The 19,183-nt window shown below is 31.0% G+C and overlaps 1 pseudogene; it reads right to left on the bottom strand.

The window, feature by feature from the left end:
* Positions 1-6,655: 6,655 nt before the first annotated feature.
* LOC129286114 (chitin elicitor receptor kinase 1-like) lies at positions 6,656-14,528 on the bottom strand (annotated as a pseudogene).
* Positions 14,529-19,183: the final 4,655 nt, after the last annotated feature.

Here is a 19,183-nt window from a genome sequence, read left to right on the forward strand (position 1 = left end):
TGAGTGTAGTTGATTATAAAAAAATTAATTAATAATTAATTTTAATATAATTGATTATGTTATGTGGTATATAATTGATTTATAAAATTAATTAATAAGATTGATTTTAATCAAAATTAAAAAATGAAATTGAAAAGGAAAATTGAAAATAAGGTAAATTATGATTTTGTAAAAATATATCTAAACACTCATGTTACGTGTTAAAATAATTATGAATTAAAATTATTTTTTAAAAAAATATTCAAATACTCATTGTACATGCCAAAATCAATTGCTTCTAAAATTGATTCCATATACTATCCACAGCACTTAAAAATATGTAAACATCCCCATACATGTCAAAATTAATTATAAATTCAGAATTATTATTATCTCATATGCTACTATTACCTATTTTTTAATTCAAATTTTCAATTATACGTTCCTAAAAATTTATCCAAAAATTATATAAATTATTTTACGAATTATATTTTTTTGTTCGTAATTGATTTGATTAATAAGAGGTGTTTGGATATTTAAAAAAAAATCATGATTTTAGATTCATAATTAATTTTAGTATATATAAAAGTGTTTTGATTTTTTTAAAAAATATAATTTTAAATTTATAATTAATTTTAACATATAGCATGAATATTTGAATATATTTTTAATAAAATTATAATTTTGATTACTAAAATTGATTTAAGCTGTTAACCAGACACAAGCCCAACAGCTTACCTGCATATAGTTACCAAGGATGCGGCATGCAGTTATTGCATTTGCGACGGAAAATTTAATGGAATTGCGTTGATAATGTGTCCGTGCCTATCCAAATCTCAATAAGTGGATGTTAGAAAATTTCAAACCATATGGGATCATGTGATATCGACCTTCATTGAACACTTATTTTTTTTAGTATTTTTAATTTTTTATACTCTCGTACCACATTTTCAAAATATCAACTATAAAGTTTCAAAAAAAAAAATAAAATGATAAATTATACAAGTTTTAATTTAACTATTGCATTTGAGTCTCAAGCGTAAATTACACATTATCCGACATGTAACTCTTACTTTCAAAAGTACGTAAAAAGGACGCGTCATTGAACCGGTCATGACACTGAGTCACGGGTTAGTGATTCAATTAGGGTTGAACCGGGGGTTGAACCGGTGGCAAACCGGTCATGATTAAAATTTAAAATAATAATTTAAATAAAAAGACACAGTAATAAAATACAACATTTTAATATCTATCATTACAATTACAACTCTTCAATCTCAAACGTTTAGAGAAAAGATGGAGATAGAGTTGAAAGAAGAGACGGAGATTGAGCTGGAAAAAAGACGAAGAGTCAGAAACTAAGCTGGAGAAGAGATGAAGATAGCAGAGACGGAGATAGAACTGGAGTCTGAAGAAGAGACGAAGACTAAGCTAGAGAAGGAACGCTAATTAGGTTAGGGCGAGAGAGGAAAACACAGATGAAAGGCTGAACTAAATGCTGTCTGAAAATCTGAATTGGACTCAGCGTGCTCTACCTCTAATTTTTCATTTTTTGACTTTAGTTTCACTTTTTTTTTTTGTTATCTTATTTTTAAATTCAGCACTCTGAAAAATAAAAAATAAAAAAAAATTCTCAAAAAAATAACCCGGTTAACCTAGTCAACCCACCGGGTTACCGGGTTATACCGGGTTTAACCACCCGGGTTGACCGGTTTACACCGGTTTATTTCTTCACTGGTTTAGGAGTAAACCCAGACCGGACAAGGGACCGGGTCACCAAGTTTCTGGGTTGACCCGGCCGGTCCGGTCGGGTTTCAATACCATGCTTACTTTACAAAAATTTTTTATTTATAATTGTTTCAATTAACATGAATTATTAAATATACTACTAATCCTCTAATTTTACATATAGTTTTATTTTTCCTCTAATTTTATATAGTGCCTTTTTAGTCTTATAACTTTAAACACCATTAATTTATCATAAAATTTTTTTTATGTTAAACTTTTAAATATTGATAAAATGTTGACACATTAAATTTATTTATTTTTAAATAATAACTGACACAAAAATAATCATTTAAATAATAGTGTTAGAGTTAGAAAACTTAAAAGATACTTTATAAAATGAAGACACCAAATTAAAATCTTATATAAAGTTAGTTAAAAGACCAAAAACATATTTTAGCCATTAATATAAACAAATATTTTATTTATAAAATTTTGTCGAGAATAAACTATCATTAAATTTATATATTTTAAAACCTAACTGTAATTCTTTGTCGAGAATAAACTATCATTAAATTTTTATATTTTAAAACCTAACTGTAATTCTCATTTAAATTTATAACTTCCCCCTTAATTCTCATTTATATACATCTACGCACCTAAAGACAAATTTTAGCTTGAAAATCTTGTAAAAAATTGTAGCTTAAAAAAAATCTCAAAAATCGAACCCGGAAAGGAATAGGGATGAAAGTTCAAATTCAAAGTTCATGCCTTTAAATTTGCATTGATAAAACTTATTTTTTTAAAATATAATATTAAATTAGGGGAAAAGGTTTGTTTTTTCAAAATAAGAGGCTTAGTTGACTCAAAAAAATGAGGCTAAGCTTTAATTAATGGACAAGTCAATTCAACATGTCCTTATTATTGGGAAAAAAGTCGCTCTAAAATCTCTTTAAACTCAATTCACGTGAACTTCCCAAATTTGACAATATTTTTAAAATTTTAAAATAAATTATTGTATTTTTTTAAAAAAACTAATGGCTTATAGATGGTGACATGATTTGATGAATAAGACTTATAAAAATTGATTGTAGTTTATACTGGTGTTTCAGACTATTTATTTTATCGATAATTGCAATTGTCATGTAAAGGTTATTACAATCTCATGCTTTTGTTTTATTGGTTGTTATGTAATGTGTATCTGGCAAATGTACAATTATAACTTCGGTGTACTAGTTTGTGCAATTGTTTTTTTTTCTAATTGTTATTTTATTGATAAATAAATTAAAATTACTCAACCAAAAATAAATAAATTAAAAGTTTTAAACTAGTCGGTGTACTAGTTTGTGCAAATGTAGCTTGAACTTTTTTTCAAATGAAACGAATATCTTAAACTTTAAAGGGTCCATGATTCAAAGTTTACGAAGATAGTAATCAAAATAAAATTTAAGCAAATTCGTCTTACATATCACGTGTTATTATTTTATCCGAAAAATTATCACTTTTTATTAAACTATCAGTACAATTATTTTAAGGGAGTCGTTTGAACAAGTTGAAAAATTAAAAAGATTTTATTCAGCTAAAAAAAAACATAGAGATTTCCATCACTATTTACAAGGAGAATGACAATAAAGTCACAAAAAATGAATAATTATAGTTAGGTCTCAACAATTTTTTTAAAATAATTATAAATATCTATTCAAACCAAGGTACTGAAAACCGGATCGGTCATTGAACTGGCCAAACTCAGGGGTCAGGGGTCAGGGTCATGGATTCAATCGGGGGTCAAACCGGAGTCAAACCGGTCATAATAAAATAATATAATTTAAAATAAAAAATGTATTAATTCTCAATACGTTATACATATCCAAGTCTTAATCTCATATAACATATAACAATAATTCTAACAATAATAAAGTATAAACACATTCGTATTTTTTAAAATAAGGTTAACTAAATGATAAAAAAATTTCAATGAGTTAAAATAATAGAAATAAAAATTTATTTTAAAATAAAAGATAATAAATGAAAGTGATATATGTTAAAAAATTATTTTAATTAAATAATTCAAATTAAAAAAAATTAATATAATATAATATGAATGTATACTTTTGATTTCTTTTTTGCTTCTCCGTCCCCTCATCTGAAATTAAGTATATTTTTTTACCCTATGACTCCTATTGACCTATCATTAATCATAATCATGTCAAAATAAATATGCATCTTGGTTAATCATTATTAAGTTTTTTTTTTAATTTCAACCCGCCCAACCCACCTGAACCGAGGGGTTGGCGGGTTGGTTAATCGGGTTAATCCCGGGTCACCCAGGTTAACCCGGGTTAACTTAAAACACAATAAAAAAAAAACCGGACCGGACACATGCTGGTCACCGGTCACCGGTCGGACCGGCCGGTCTGGTCCGATTTTAAAAACAATAATTCAAACAAATAAAATTTAAATTACAAATTAATTATTCTATTAGAATTTAAATATCTTATTTTTAATTGAAACTTTTAAATTTACAACTGTTTGAATTAATATTTATAATTAATTTTTTTAAAAAAATTTATCAATGACCTAATTATCATTAACTTTCTCTTTGAAACTTAGCTGTAATTCTCCTTTATTCATATATGATCCGAAGTACTTAGAGAATAATTGTGATCTTTTTCATCTTAAAAAAATTGTGATATAATATTCCAAAATAATAAATCATCCATCTAAGAGAGAGCTGGACAGAAAATAATAAGAGGGTGAATGATGTCAATTCCTTTTTTTTTCCCACTTTCATCATTATATAAAGTAGTGTGTATATATATATATATATATTCATTAAATGAAAATAGGCATACCTATAGTTTTACAGTTCAATAACCAACATAAAAAAATTAACTTTTCACTTCGGTTCTTTTTTACTTCTTCTTAAATTGACCTAAAAAAAATCTAAAATAACTAATATAAAAAGTCATTTCTATAGCCCCGCTTTCTTTGTTGAAAAATATGTGCACTTCTTACTAAGTGTCTTTTGAGTGTAGCAAATTTTTGGGAGAAAATCAATCAAGTCTCAAAGAATAAAGAATTATTAATGACAGCAGTTGGGTACTGGATAAAATTTAAAAAAAATAAATTGTAAATATTAATTTAAATAATTACAAATTTATAATTTATTTTTTCACCTTTCTTTCCTTTTTTTTTAGGAACCTCTAAAACAGAAGAGTGGATAATTTGGATAATTGAGACTTTGGGAGTGGGCATTGGTAATATGTAGCATGGCAGTTGGTAAATGTAGCAGTCATTTTCACAAATAAAAGGAGGTAATTGAATGGAACATGCACACATGGGGTGGGACTAATTTCCAAGTAACATGTCTATCAAGCTTCAATTTTATCTTGTTCCCACATTTTAGTATGCCACTATATAATTGTCGTTTCCCAAGTGGTCCCCATTTCACTCAATGAAGTTGAGAACAATAGCATCTTTAGATAAATCACTCTCATAAAATAGAACCATATCCCAACATTACTACTTCAACTAGTTCCAGCTGTAAAATGCTATCTAAATATAGCTGTCTTACTTCTTAGTAATTTATCAATCTACAACTAGCATTGAAAGATTTGCGTAGTTTAGCGTATAAGTTAAGCTTTATGAATCCGTTTTTTTAGTAATATGTATTTGATTTTTTTTAAAAGAAAAGTTCAATTATATAATGTCTATTATGAGGTATCTGCTAGCTAGAATGAACTGCATATATAGATGCAGAATTTATATACCTGAAAAAAAGATGGATTATTTTGAAAAAAAAAGTGAATTACATCAACAGTTGAAATATGCCCAAAAGAGCAGTTTGGGGCACACAAGTATTAAAATTGAGAATTTTGGAAGGCTGTACGCCCATGGGGAAAAGCCAAATGGCCAAGATATTGACATGATCTTGTCTTGTCATCATATTATTTATATGGTTGGAACCTTACTAAGCAACAAGTGGAGCGGGTTTGAATTGTCTTCTTAATCAATTTTAGAGGAATATATTCAAATACTTCCAGTAGATGTTAAAATTTAATCATGCACCTAACTTGTATTTTTTTAAAAAATATCCAAATAGTCAAAATAATTCTGAATCGAAACCATATTTTCTTTAAAATATCGAGATACTTATATATGTCAAAATTAATTATAAACCCACAAATATGATTTTTTCAAATAATTTTATATAGTTTTTTAATAAATTTTTAGAAAGTATAATCAAAAATATGATTGAAAATCAAGTAATATTAGTTTATGAGATAACGGTGATTTTGGGTCATAATTAATTTTGGCATATATAAGTATGTTTGAATATTTTTAAGAAAAATATGGTTTTGAGTTCATAATTGATTTTGACATGTATAATGGGTGTTTGAATATTTTTTGAAAGCATAATTTTTGATTCATAATTGATTTTAACATATAATAGGGATGTTTGGATATATTTTCACAAAATCATGATTTTACTTGATTTTCAATTCTATTTTCAATTCTGATTAAAACAAATATGATTGATTATTTTATAAATTAATTATATACCTCATAAATAAATCAATTATATTCAAAATAACTTATATTAATCAATTATTTTTATAATTAATTATACTAATGAAATTCAAACACACCTTTAAGCATGTGATTTGGCCTTAGAAGAGATCAGTTTATATCTATTGGACTATATGTAATTGTATTGGAGTTTCATAATCTAAATTGATGGAGACAATGAATACAAACGCATACTTCCAGTGACTGATGAGACAGAATTTGGCTGATAGTTAAAAAAAGAAGCCCCACAGAAGAGAGTGGTGAGTTTGGATTACCCCAAATCAGTTGTCCCCACTGCCATATATGCCATAAAAAGAAGACAAAAACAAAGTAGTCCAGAAAAACGGATAAAAATGGAAATTTCTATTAAAAAAATCAGCGTGGATAGAGTCATAGACTTGATTGCTAGGAAATTACAGATCTTGTCATGACTCTTATGGACTAGGGTTGTCTCCAGGTTTGTGAATTACGAGTCCTAGATCCCATAGATTCAAACAAAGAATGGCCTCTTCATGTTGAGACAGAGTAGGATAAAGTAGAAGCTTAAAAAACTAGGACACTCGCTGTAATCAAGTCTAGTACATTTTCAAGGAGTGTCAAAATACGAGTAGCTCACCCTGCAGCGCACAAGTTACCTTCCTGACATGAGATGAATCAGAGCATGGTTTCATAGAAGGAGCCCACATCCCAGTCCTCACTTGGAGACGACAGTATCATCAATGCAACTGCAATTGATCTCATGCTTGGCCTTATTTGAGGATTTTCCTGTGTGCAAGCTCTCGCTAACTGACACATCTGCAACTCACCACAGCCAAACCAAAAAATCGACACAGTAAAAGTTGTATTTCTAGGTTTATGCAGTTATATAAAATCTGGAGAGAAAATAATATTAAATAAATTTTTGAATACACTTTATGCCTTCACTTTTCACTTTTGTAAATGAAAATTTAGAAATTTACTATGTATACATGACATGTTACCTTGTATACTGACTCAAGAGGGTAGCTGTCACCGAGCCTGGGGTCAACAAGTTCGCGAAGATCTTCTTCTGGGTTTTGTTGATTAAGAATCTCTTCAAACTGCATTTCATCAAGTTAAAGTAAAATTTGAGCTAATGAATATGGAGGAATACTTGTGAGACTTCAAATTATTATTGTTATTTAAGATAGCTAAAAGAAGGCCTGGAAAAACAACCAAGGAAACTAGTCCCTTTGAGTCATTCCCAAGCTCTCCGGTCTTCACGATTGCTTCCTTTGCGGATACGAGTTCATAGAGAACAACTCCAAATGCATATACGTCTGTCTTGAGAGAAAAGTCGCCATATTTTGCATATCCGCACAGCAATACCGCTCTTTGCCAAAATGATTAAAAGATTATAATAATATTGAAATTTGTCTGATAATAAAGAGACTGGAACGTTGTAAAAGCGATAAAAAGCACTCACAAAGGATTACTGAAAACCACAAGTTCATCACGCCCTTTTATTCTGTCAGAAAATCAGTGTAATAATTGGGGACACTAAGCAAAGCAGAAAAGTTATGGTGGCCGACATGCGAACCCCATTTTCTTTTCATCTGTAAAGATTACTGTAGCATGATAAACGCAATCCAAATCAAAAGCTATCATGAATGCTGGCTAGCTCAACTTGTCTGTATTTCAATGCAATTATTCCCTTGAAAGCAGACTTAACTGCCGCACTAGGCTATAGCTTTACGTTACTATTACCATCAATAACTTTCTTTTTTAGTCCTGCACCATCTTCTTCCACATGGCTGAAAAAGAGGGGGAAAAAATCCCTTCCAAATTTTACAATTATCAAATCAGACTTGCAGTCAAAATATCAATGAATCTTTGCTGTGAAAAGATAATAACAATATAAGGAGGATCTTTCAACCCCACCAATCATATCTTCGAATGGGTTCAAAGGCACTTGCTTTAAAAAAAGTGTCCGTGTTTTTCACTTGGTATAGGATGTTCGTATTGAAGTCAATGCGACACTTAATCTAAACTATACATAAACATTTAAAATCGTGGTGTGTTATGAAGCCTATGTGGCATCATCGGTGTATGCACTTGTGCTGAGTATTTTTCCAATAACAAGCAAAAGGCATCTCACGATTTAGGGCAAAGTTCACTGCGACGCGGTCAATGTTTGTACCAAATAAAGACATCGGTTTTCTTTTCTCCAGATGATAGATATCCCATGATTTTCAATGGGTCATATTACACATGTACTGCGACTTTTCTGCTTAGTAGGGAATTTTTTTCAGGAAGAGAAGATCACAGAAACAAATGCTACTGAAACAAATATAGTGGTGCAGAACCAAGGCATTAACACTCTAGAAAGCCACTAACATCATATGAATTGATTATGGTAACATAATTGTAGGTTCAAAATTCTAAGAAAATCGTAAGCCCAAAAGGATTCATTTAAATTCTTAATTGAACTTTAATTCCCAAATCAAATACCTTGACTTACAAAATCAAATAAAAGAACTAATTCTAGAAGCATTTGTATCACTAAACAAACAAATTCAACTAAGAAAGTGATGAGTAAATCAAATTCTTACTCTGGAGGCATATAGCCAAATGTGCCCGCAAGATGTGATGGCATTGAAGAACTTCCATATTCTGTCAAATTTGTCTGACCAAAATCTGCACCTGTGAAAATGTTAGTTAGCCTCAGAATTTCTAACTTCATTGTATATTTAATCAAAAATCCAAAAAGAAACAGCATTTGCAAACCTTTCCTCGAAAGTTTTTGTCAATCAATATGTTTGAGATTTAATGTCTCCATGGATGTAGACAGGAACTGTTTGCTCATGGATGTATTCTAGTCCTCTTGCTGCATCCAAGGCTATTTGCACTCTATTTGGCCATGATAATGGCTTCCCCTCTAAAAACAACAAAATTAACTGTCTTGAAGTCAAAATGAAGCTAGCGTTTTTGAAGCTGATACAAAAACATAAGACACCATGTGATCACAATCATGTGATAAGAAGTGTTAGTACATATACAATTTAAAGTATCATGACTCGTGGTTGATACTATGACTCGTGGTTGATACTAACGTCACATATGCATTTAACGCAATACGATTTCAAATGTCTGTGAAAATGAAAGAGTGAGAGGGTAGGCCCTATATTTTTACCTGAGCCACATAAATGTTGGCTTAGATTGCCATTCTCAATGTGCTCATAGATCAAAAATAAGGAGTTCTCAACACAATATCCTATCAAACGCACCTGCAAACAGCATATATTGATAAGCCACTAATCACGTACAGCAGGAAAAAGAGGAAGATATGTGATTAATTTCAGATTTTTCCTGATTTTTTTAAGTCTGTTATTTATTTTATTAATTCAGTTTATTATTTCCCAAGTTTAGGAGTTAGTGGAACCTCCTTCCTAGCTTTTAGGGGTAATTATTAATTTGAATAAGCATTTGCAGTCAGTTATAAGTTAGTTGCCCACTAAGTCCCAAGTTTAACGAAGTGAGTAATTCTTTTGGAGTCTTTCAGTTATTGTTGAGTCTATTAATTCATCTGCTTGTTTGTAAATTCACATTCAGAATTAATCAAATTCTCTTTCAATCTCTAGAGATTCTCCTTGACTTGGCTATTATTTTTCTTTGAGTGAGATGTTTGTTTAGAGAGAGTTAATAGATTATTTACCTTGTTTACCCCTGACCCTAACATATATAGAAGGAATCATAATGGTGTGTGCTTAGGTAACAACAAGTATATTGGCATGGCAAGTAACTATAATTCTAGGCACACAACATCTATTCTCCCAGAGTGGGATCAAGAAGAGAGAGAAAGAGTAGCGGTATTTTAATGTTCGGTTTCAACATTTTAGCCTGCAGCCACGATGAAAATCACTTCCAAAAATAAATGGAGACAAAAAAATGAACTTTGGAAGCATTATTGGAGGAGGTTTTCTCAGGCAAGTGCTTTAATTAAATAACACCTTGTATTTCAAATTTTATCACGAATTAGTCCAAACAACATCTATTAACCCCACATTCAACATCACAGCGGTTCTGGATAATTCTGTTCATATCGATGGAAATGAAGATAAGATAATAAAATGAGGGGAAAACCTCACCAGGTTTAAGTGATGGACATGTGTCAGAACCTTCAGTTCAGTAAGGAATTCTTTTGATGCTTGCATATCCATCTTCTTAATTGCCACTTTCTGTATAATAAATTAGTAGGAAAATTGTCAACGCCTAGCAATTATTAGAATTTCTGCTTCAATTTTAAGGTCAGCCTTAGACATATGGCAGACTGATAAAACGGGGCTGAATATAGAACAAGAGACAAGTATCGAAGATTTAAAGCTTAAGGTTGTCAGCAAATTATTTGAAACACAGTGCAGGATGATGACATGTACTCAGAATGATCATGATCAGCTGGAGCCCCAAAATTGACTCATGAATGGGAACCTACTCCAAAAGTTCCCTATTTAGGTGGGAGAAATAATCCAATTAAATACCTTAATAGGCATCTCATACTACTCAATGTGGATTTGATATTCCATACTTTCAAGTCTTCATCACTCGTCACAGTTTTTTTTTCTCTTGAAAGGATGATATGGCCATGCTGTTAGAAGTACTAATAAAATGATTTTAACTTCTGAATTTATGTGGTAATTGGCGCAATATATATAACTGAGGCACAACATATGGTGGGGCTTTAATGTCAATAGGTGCTAGAAATTATCAAAAAAAAAAAAATGTGAGCCGTAACAAATAAAAGTGTTAAACTTTTATTGATAGATTCTATCTTCGGTGAAGACAAACCTCATTTCTAAGTTCTGCATAGTAAACAGATCCAAAACCTCCTTGTCCAATCTTATTATCCATACTAAAGCCATTAGTAGCTTTAGAAAGCTCCTCATATGAGAACTCCACTACTGACTTGTCCCACTGTAATGCCTGTCAATCTAGGAGAAGCACCACCAACCAATTCTGATGGCTTCTTTGAGCAGCTTCCAGACCTGAATCCAAGAAACACGTCAACTTCAACAACCTAAGAAGCTTAGATATAACGTTTAAATTCTAGAATAAAAATGGAAAGAGACAAAATGGATATTGTGTCGTGATCTCTTCTTAATCTTGCCCAGTAGTTTTGAGCTGTGATCATGTGTCTGCGCTTCATTTCCTCAATCGGTTCTTTGCTTCTCTAAGAAATTCATAAATCTAGTTTGTTGTATTAAAAACTAGTAGTTTCTTCTACGAGATTTGAGTCCCATTTTCTTTAACTACTCGGCTCCTAATATGGCCACACAAATAATCTGTCAATGCCAATAGATCATGTGGAGCAATGCCTAAGAATAATTGACTTACGGTGTCCAAGTTGATTATACTTATCTTCAAATGCGAGGGGATTGGTGAAAAGGGATGCATCTTCCACTCTCTTCTCTCTACATCTAAAACACGAAATGCAGTAGTCCCAAGAGTAAGGTCCCAGAAATGCTTCCAACAACTATACCAGCAATAGTTCCGCCAGAAATTCCTATTTAAAATGTCAACATCGGATGCCATAAATACACACTGATTAGCAGTGAACTTGAATAGAGCAGTGCAGTGTCCTCATCATCACCTGATCTGCAAATGGGTATAAGGTGAGGGACATAGGAGTCGAGGACTTGAGCAACTTCCGAAAGAAAGAATGATTGACAAAACATTAAGTCCAGTCTAACAGGACGAGAAAGACTGATTTGAAGTACAAATCACTATTGGGCGTGTAAGAATTATTGAGGGCCCAAAATAGAAAAAAGCCAAATTAATAGTACAGGATCACGAGGTACAATAAACAACTTACTTTAACTCAATGGTGGAAAGTTTCCATTTTCCATCTGCAAAATATAGGATATAAAAGTATCATTAGGCACGCATAGCTCTTTGACAACTTCTAACAAACATGTGATTGCAGACTCCAAATCCCTACCCACACACCCAGAGCAAATTTTTATAAAATCTAGGAGACATCTCATGAAGCGACACCAATACTGAAGCAATGAAACAGTAGACTTTGTTCTCCATGAGAAAGAGAGATGGCCTGAAGAGTACCGTGTGGGTTGATTGGCTCTTGTTTTGTTACTGAGTAAATGAATTTTTCATAACCGCGTGAATGAGTCTTACGACTGTTCATGAGCTAATGAGGCTATGAAAAAATGTTCTCTCTTAATTTTGTCGCAAATTTACATGTAGTGTTTAAGAAAACTGCTCGTATGTCAGCAAATTGGACTCATATTTTTTTTTTCTTCAGATTATAGATTTATAACATTGATGAAAACTTCGTTTCAGCGTCAAATGTCTTTATAAATTACATTAAAATAAAACCAACTCGAATCTCATAAAATAATAATAAAAAAAAACTCAGCTCTAATTAGCCAGTCAAATTAATGAATTGGTGAATCATCCCCAATTAGTTTGATCAAGAATTTTGAACAGATCAATGTATTGGATTATATATATGTATATATTTAATTACTTTATTAAGTCTAAAAAAGGGTTTGTTTGGAGTTAACAATTATGATGAGTTGACCCCCATTTTTAGAACTTAAACTATTACCTTGCTCAGTTCAGTCTCCAATCTAAGTTTTAGTATCTTTATAAATTATAAGTATGAAGTTTTTTTAGTTGAGGTTAAATTTAAAAAAGTTTTGTTTAACAAATTGGCTGTGATGATTGTGTAATTTTAAGAGATTCTAACTTCTTTTTTTTCCCTTGACAAGAGACATCGCAAATGATACCATAATTTGCGAGACAAAATGCGACTTTGAAGCACTTCTGTAGCACAAAATAGACAACTTCTTTCAAGGCTTAAAAAGGACCCAAAAAATATTGAATTTATTTTATTCTAAATTTAAAATTAATAAATCATAAATAAATTATGTACTCTTTCATTCTTTCTTTCTTTTTGGATAAAAATGTAGATTCATTCTTTGGGTTTCAGACAATGATTAGAGACATGGTAGTCAACATATTATTTACCATTAATACTATTATCATTCACTATGAAGTCTATAAAAACATATTATTAATCAATCAAGAATTATGAATAGTACATAGTTTAATTCTTATACTTTAATACAACATTCAAGGCAATATGTTTTAACATTTAAAAACTTTATTATCCAATAGCATGAGCTCCGTGCGTGAAATGGGGGAAAAAAAAGCCAACCGCGTGTCCACGCGACATAAATAACTTTAAACTTTCGAGTGAATTCAACTCATATTATTTTTAAGTAAAACTTTTAAATATCTATCGGAAAATCAAACCTCTAGCCGCACAATCACCAGGCCGGAGCTGAAATCGGACCCGGATTGTAACCTCTGAAGCAACTCGGCCGGAATATCATTCTCCGCCGCAACCCCTGACATTCCCTCTGCAGGCCGAATCGGATACGTTGAAACAGCCGTAATCCGCGGACACGCGTGCACTGCCGCAGGAGCAATTCACAGTAACATTGATCCGGGTCCCCGGCGGGTATGTCGTTAGGTTGGAGACGGTTGACTCTGCTGATCCAGTGCTCGTTGGTGAGACCGGCGAAAGTCCGGTAGCAATGGACGTGTAGGTATCGCCACGTTGCATGGTGTAATAAGAGAAGGTATGACCTAAGAAGTCTTGGTTCAAGCAGTGGCACGTGAAGGGCACGCGGAGCCGAATCTGGTCGGGAGGGTGGTGTTGGGGTTTCGAATATTGGGAATTGTATTTGAGAATGTCTGAAATTTTCTGACCGAAGAGGTCGCTGATTCGAGTGAGTTGGCGTTTTCTGCGTCAACGTAGTAGGAAGCTAAAGCTAGTTGGCAGCCATGCCCGGGCCTGCACTTGGCTTCGACTCTGAATATGCATAACTGAAAGAGAAGAAGAAGAGAAGAAGGAGACGAAGGACGAACTTAGGCTTGGGTTTCGTTGTGTGGTCAATTTGAGGATGAAAGAAGAATGAATAATGAGAAGAGCATCTTTTGTCATTTGAGCAAATATATATACACGCATAACGTTATTGTTCCTAACGATACTCAGTTCAACTCCTTTGCCTTGTGAGTAATAGCCGTCAACGGAATGACAGTTTTGGAACCTTTTCTTTCTCTCTTTTTCTCACTTGTCTTTGTTTAGTGATTTGGATTTTTTCATTATAAATAGAAATGATTAGATAATAGAGCTTGAAACTTGACGCGAAAAGGGAATGATGAGTCCAAATGGACAATTATGAAGGATTCATTAAGGACTGCGTACTGTACATGCGTAGTTTAATAATGAATTTTTATCTCTCGCTGTCTATCCATGAAAGCGATTTGTTTCTCTTTGAAATGGTCATAAATTTTTTTGGAGAATGGCAGTGAGAGCTCTTAGAAAAGAAAAAATAACAGTGAGGCCGAAAGCAATTGAAAAATTATTTATACATGCGCAACTAAAGAGGTTTATCGATGCACTTGTACATAAATAAATCTTAAATTGATTTGAGTCCTCGTTGCTATTTTTTTTTTCTCAGAAGGCTCTCACTATCATTCTCCCTAAATTTAAATTTTATTAGTTTTCTGTATCCCAAATATTGAATTATGCATGTCTTGCTTAATTTGATCAGTTTGTCCATGTACAATGTATGCCCGAATAAACAAAGAAAGGTCGTTTTAATCTGTAAGTCCAAATTTACTGATCAACATCGATTGGTATGAACTATGAAGACCCGCATGTTCCGCCTAATTATTGTCAGAATCAGCGATGAAACATGCATTTAGCAAATTTATGTGATCACTTCGAGGAACTTGACCAAGAGATGCATGGTTCAAATGATTGAAAGAATTAAATCATTTATTTTAAGATTTGAGTTTAAGTCATAAAATATATAATTACCATGTGCTGCATAAATATGTCAACAACATCCCGAAATAGTTATGAGATCACTGTTAGTAATAATGGTTCGCGCACAAAGGGTTTGAATTTTATGTGAGGAATCAAAAAAGAATTACTTGAAGTAGCATGAAAATTCTTATAATATTAAACATGACAAACTCTATCACCTTTTTTTATTTCTCACAAATATCTTTTTTTTAAGGCTGTTTAATTCAAAGCACAGTTGAGCAAACACATTTTTCAATGCAATTCAAATCTTGATTTGCCAACTTTTTTTTTTTTTTTGTTTTAACTCTATCACTTCAATTTGATATCTTATGTTTTCAAGCTTTTAAGTTGCCTGTAGTTTCTTTTTTACGTACCGGCACTACATAGAGTCGTAGAATAGCTTTCTCCTCAGATAACAGTTAGAACTTAGAAGTGAAAAGTCATAGCATCAAAATACCGAAGAACCGGATCAAGCTGCTCAACAACCGGACATTCGCAAGTGTCCGGCCTATCGAAATATAATTGAATCTATACATATACTTTTTACTTTTAACATTTTGATTTATTTTTTATTTATCATCCGGTTATTTTATAATTTTTGCCTTATTATATTATAATAAGTTCAAATCTTGTATGATAATTTGTGGCCAAATATAGTCTTGGATGTGTTAATATTAGTGCAAATTTTGTGCATTTAAAATTCATGAATAAATATAAATTATTAAAAATTTTCTATTACATGCCAACAACTTTGTTAAGCAGTAACTTAATTGAAATCTTGGAGAGTGAGATATTAACCGAAAGTAAGGAAATGAGTTGGTCCGTCTTCGGCATTTCAATTAATTACATATGTAAATTTTATTTAATAAAGGCCATGTGTGTGAGTGAGTGTTATTTGCATAATCAATTATTTAATTTCCTTTTAAGGTAGAAATAATGATAATATTCATATGATATGGTGAGATGTGGGGTTCTCGAATCATAACTTCAATGCCTCATCTCAGTTGACCCAAAGAAAAATATACACTTCCTCATAAAAAAATATATTTTTCTACATCTCATTGTTGCCTTAATTTGTAAAATTTAATTTATTCAAATCATCATTACTCCTCTATATCATCAAATATAAAGAGTAAAAAAGTACATGAAGTTACCAAAGGATTGAGTTTAATAGAAAGAATTAGGCCACTCTCACAATGTAACGAATTAATATTTAAATTTTTATTAAAATAGATGTTTATATTTAATTCTTGCCCATGAGATGCCTACTTTTACCTTTTGAAGTGTTGTTTTTAATGGTTGTGTACACATATTTTTTTGTTAGAAACAATACTGTTTGATATTCAAAGTACAACGCCACACTAAATATGAATACTTCTATTTTTTTTTAATTGAAATGGTTGCTTACATTTAATATTATCGTGTTCCTCTATGCATATTGAATGGATAAGTTTAGTGTGTATGTGCATTGTGCATCGTCGCCCAACCTGCAGGCAGTCTTCGAGTCCAATTTGGGCTTCATTATGTATTTTTATTTCCTTCAATTATATCAAGAAATAAATGTATGAAGAAGCAAAGAGTCACTTTACATTTTAAAAGAGATATGGATACAATATGCATATCATATCTCTAATCACTTATATTTAATATAGAAAATAAATTCTTATTTTATTCAAAGAAAAATGACAATAAAATCTCTCTAAATTATCATTTGGTTTTTTAAAATATTATAATTTCACTAAAATTTTTAAAAACTTTCTGGTCATTAATGAATTTATGTAAATAATTAAATTTTTCTTGTAGCAATATTAGGAATTTGGCATGTAAAGTTATGATTTACTATTGCATTATTGTAAATATAAGAAGTAAAGTTATGATTATTTAAACAAAACTTATAATTATTACTTGCTATTTTCAACAATTGTAGTAATATCAAGAATTTGACACGTGAACTTATGATTTGCTATTATATTATTATGAATATAAGAAAAAAAGTTGTGATTATTTAAACAAAACTTATTATCAGTACTTGTTATTTCTAACATTTGTAGTAATATCAAAAATTTGACATGCAAAGTTATAATTTGTTATTACACTATTGTGAATATAAAAAAAATTGTGATTATTTAAACAAAACTTATGATCATCTTATTTTCAATAAGAAAAATTTGATCATTTATATAAATTCATTTATAATAGAAAAGTCTCTAAAAACTTTAATGGAATTATAATATTTTAAAGGATTAAATTATCATTTATATAATTTAAAGGGATTTTATTATCATTTTTCCTTTCTTCAAAGTTCAAAGTGTGGCAAAATTTATTTTTATTTAACAATGTAAGTTGATTACTCTGTATAGTTCTATTTATAAGGCAGAGAGAAAATATTTTTTATCCTATTTATAAGTCATTTAATTAAATTTTCATCATAAATTTCTCTAGTTAACCTTCATTGAATATTAAAAAGAAAAATATATTATTAAATTATATATATATATATATTAATAAGGGTAAAGTTAAAAATTAAATTTTTAAATAAAATTAATTAATTTTAAAATTTTTCTTAACTCTAAAGTATAAAAGCATATCGAAGGTGCCTAATAAATAGAATTAGAAGGGTATGTGCTTGGACACCTATGATTTTTGGGATTCAAGTTTTTTTGGGCACAAGTTTTATTAAAAGAAAAAAATATCAATTACGGAGGTTCAACCGGACTGATCTAGATTAATTGTGTCCAGTGGGTAGCTAATACAAAATTATTTTTATTTTTAAATAAAACCTTATCAAGATTGTTAAAAAAAAATGAAATTTATGCGCACGTAAATCAAGTCTAAATCACAATATATAATCTCATATTCCCCCACTTTGAAGGAGGGGTCTCTCCCTTGAAATACGTCACGAAGTTGGCCTATTTGTCACAATTCGTGATTTTTTATGAGGATAAAATGATTTAAAATGTTTCAAAAGACTCCCAAATAACCTTGAGAAGGCTAGAGTATACAAAAATATTCTAAAAAAATTCACACAACTTTAGCATGAATATTTTAATATAGACTCTAGATATTTTGATGTAAATATCTAGAAAGAATTTTAAAGGATCAACAATATACCTAAGATTAATTCAATCTTTATCATTTATTAAGAAGGTGAGAATTTTTTAAATTCAATGAGATGTCTATAAATACTTCACATTTCTTCATTTGTGATCATTTGTAAGTTTTCAAGTAATACAAATCTTACATTTTCACAAGTCTCTCAATCATTATTTGCTCTCAAAATTTCTATTCCTCAACTAAAGCAAGGATTTTTCTTTTTAACAAATCAAGCTTACTTAACTCTTTTCAATAAAAGTGTTTAATATCACATGAGTTGAAAGATTAGCCCCATGTCATATCACTTATAATCAATGTCACCTTTATACCTGCCCTCCCAATCACACTACATCAGTGCTTTGTTTAGATCTCCCAGAATTACTTTCATTCTCTTCAAACTTCCGTGAGGCCATGATTAATCTAAGAATATGCTAACAGGAAAGACCTACATGGAATGGAACGGGAATAAAAGTCAGTTTTTTTAATAATACAGTTGTTGTAACTTGTAAGACAAACACCAAGGTTGAAAGTTAAAAGTCAAAAGTCATATACATGGAGATATTAGATAAGGCATTATGTGTAGAGGTAGGCTTCCAAACACTAAAGGCCTTTGCATGTGCTCTCGAAGCCTCGTCAACCCTCCCATGCAATGCACGCAACTAAAGTCGCCCACTTGTTTCACTCACCAACACAAAATACACAAATAATGCCATGTTCACACACACACACACACACACACACACACACACACACACACACAAATATAGTGATTCCCACCAAAGCAAAACAAAGTGGAAACTTTCAATTCATAGCTAGTGCTGCAAACACCTTCAACGCCCACGCCATGCCTTGTGCTTATATCTGTCTTCTATTCTATATGACTCACGCTTAGATAATGATGGTTTATAGCTCATCAACACTGCAAATAATGCTTCTTGGTGCTAAACACAATCAAGTGCATAT

This window comes from Prosopis cineraria, unplaced genomic scaffold, assembly GCF_029017545.1.
Source record: "Prosopis cineraria cultivar Desert tree isolate PC_DT_omini unplaced genomic scaffold, ASM2901754v1 PC11, whole genome shotgun sequence".
Classification (NCBI taxonomy): Eukaryota; Viridiplantae; Streptophyta; class Magnoliopsida; order Fabales; family Fabaceae; genus Prosopis; species Prosopis cineraria.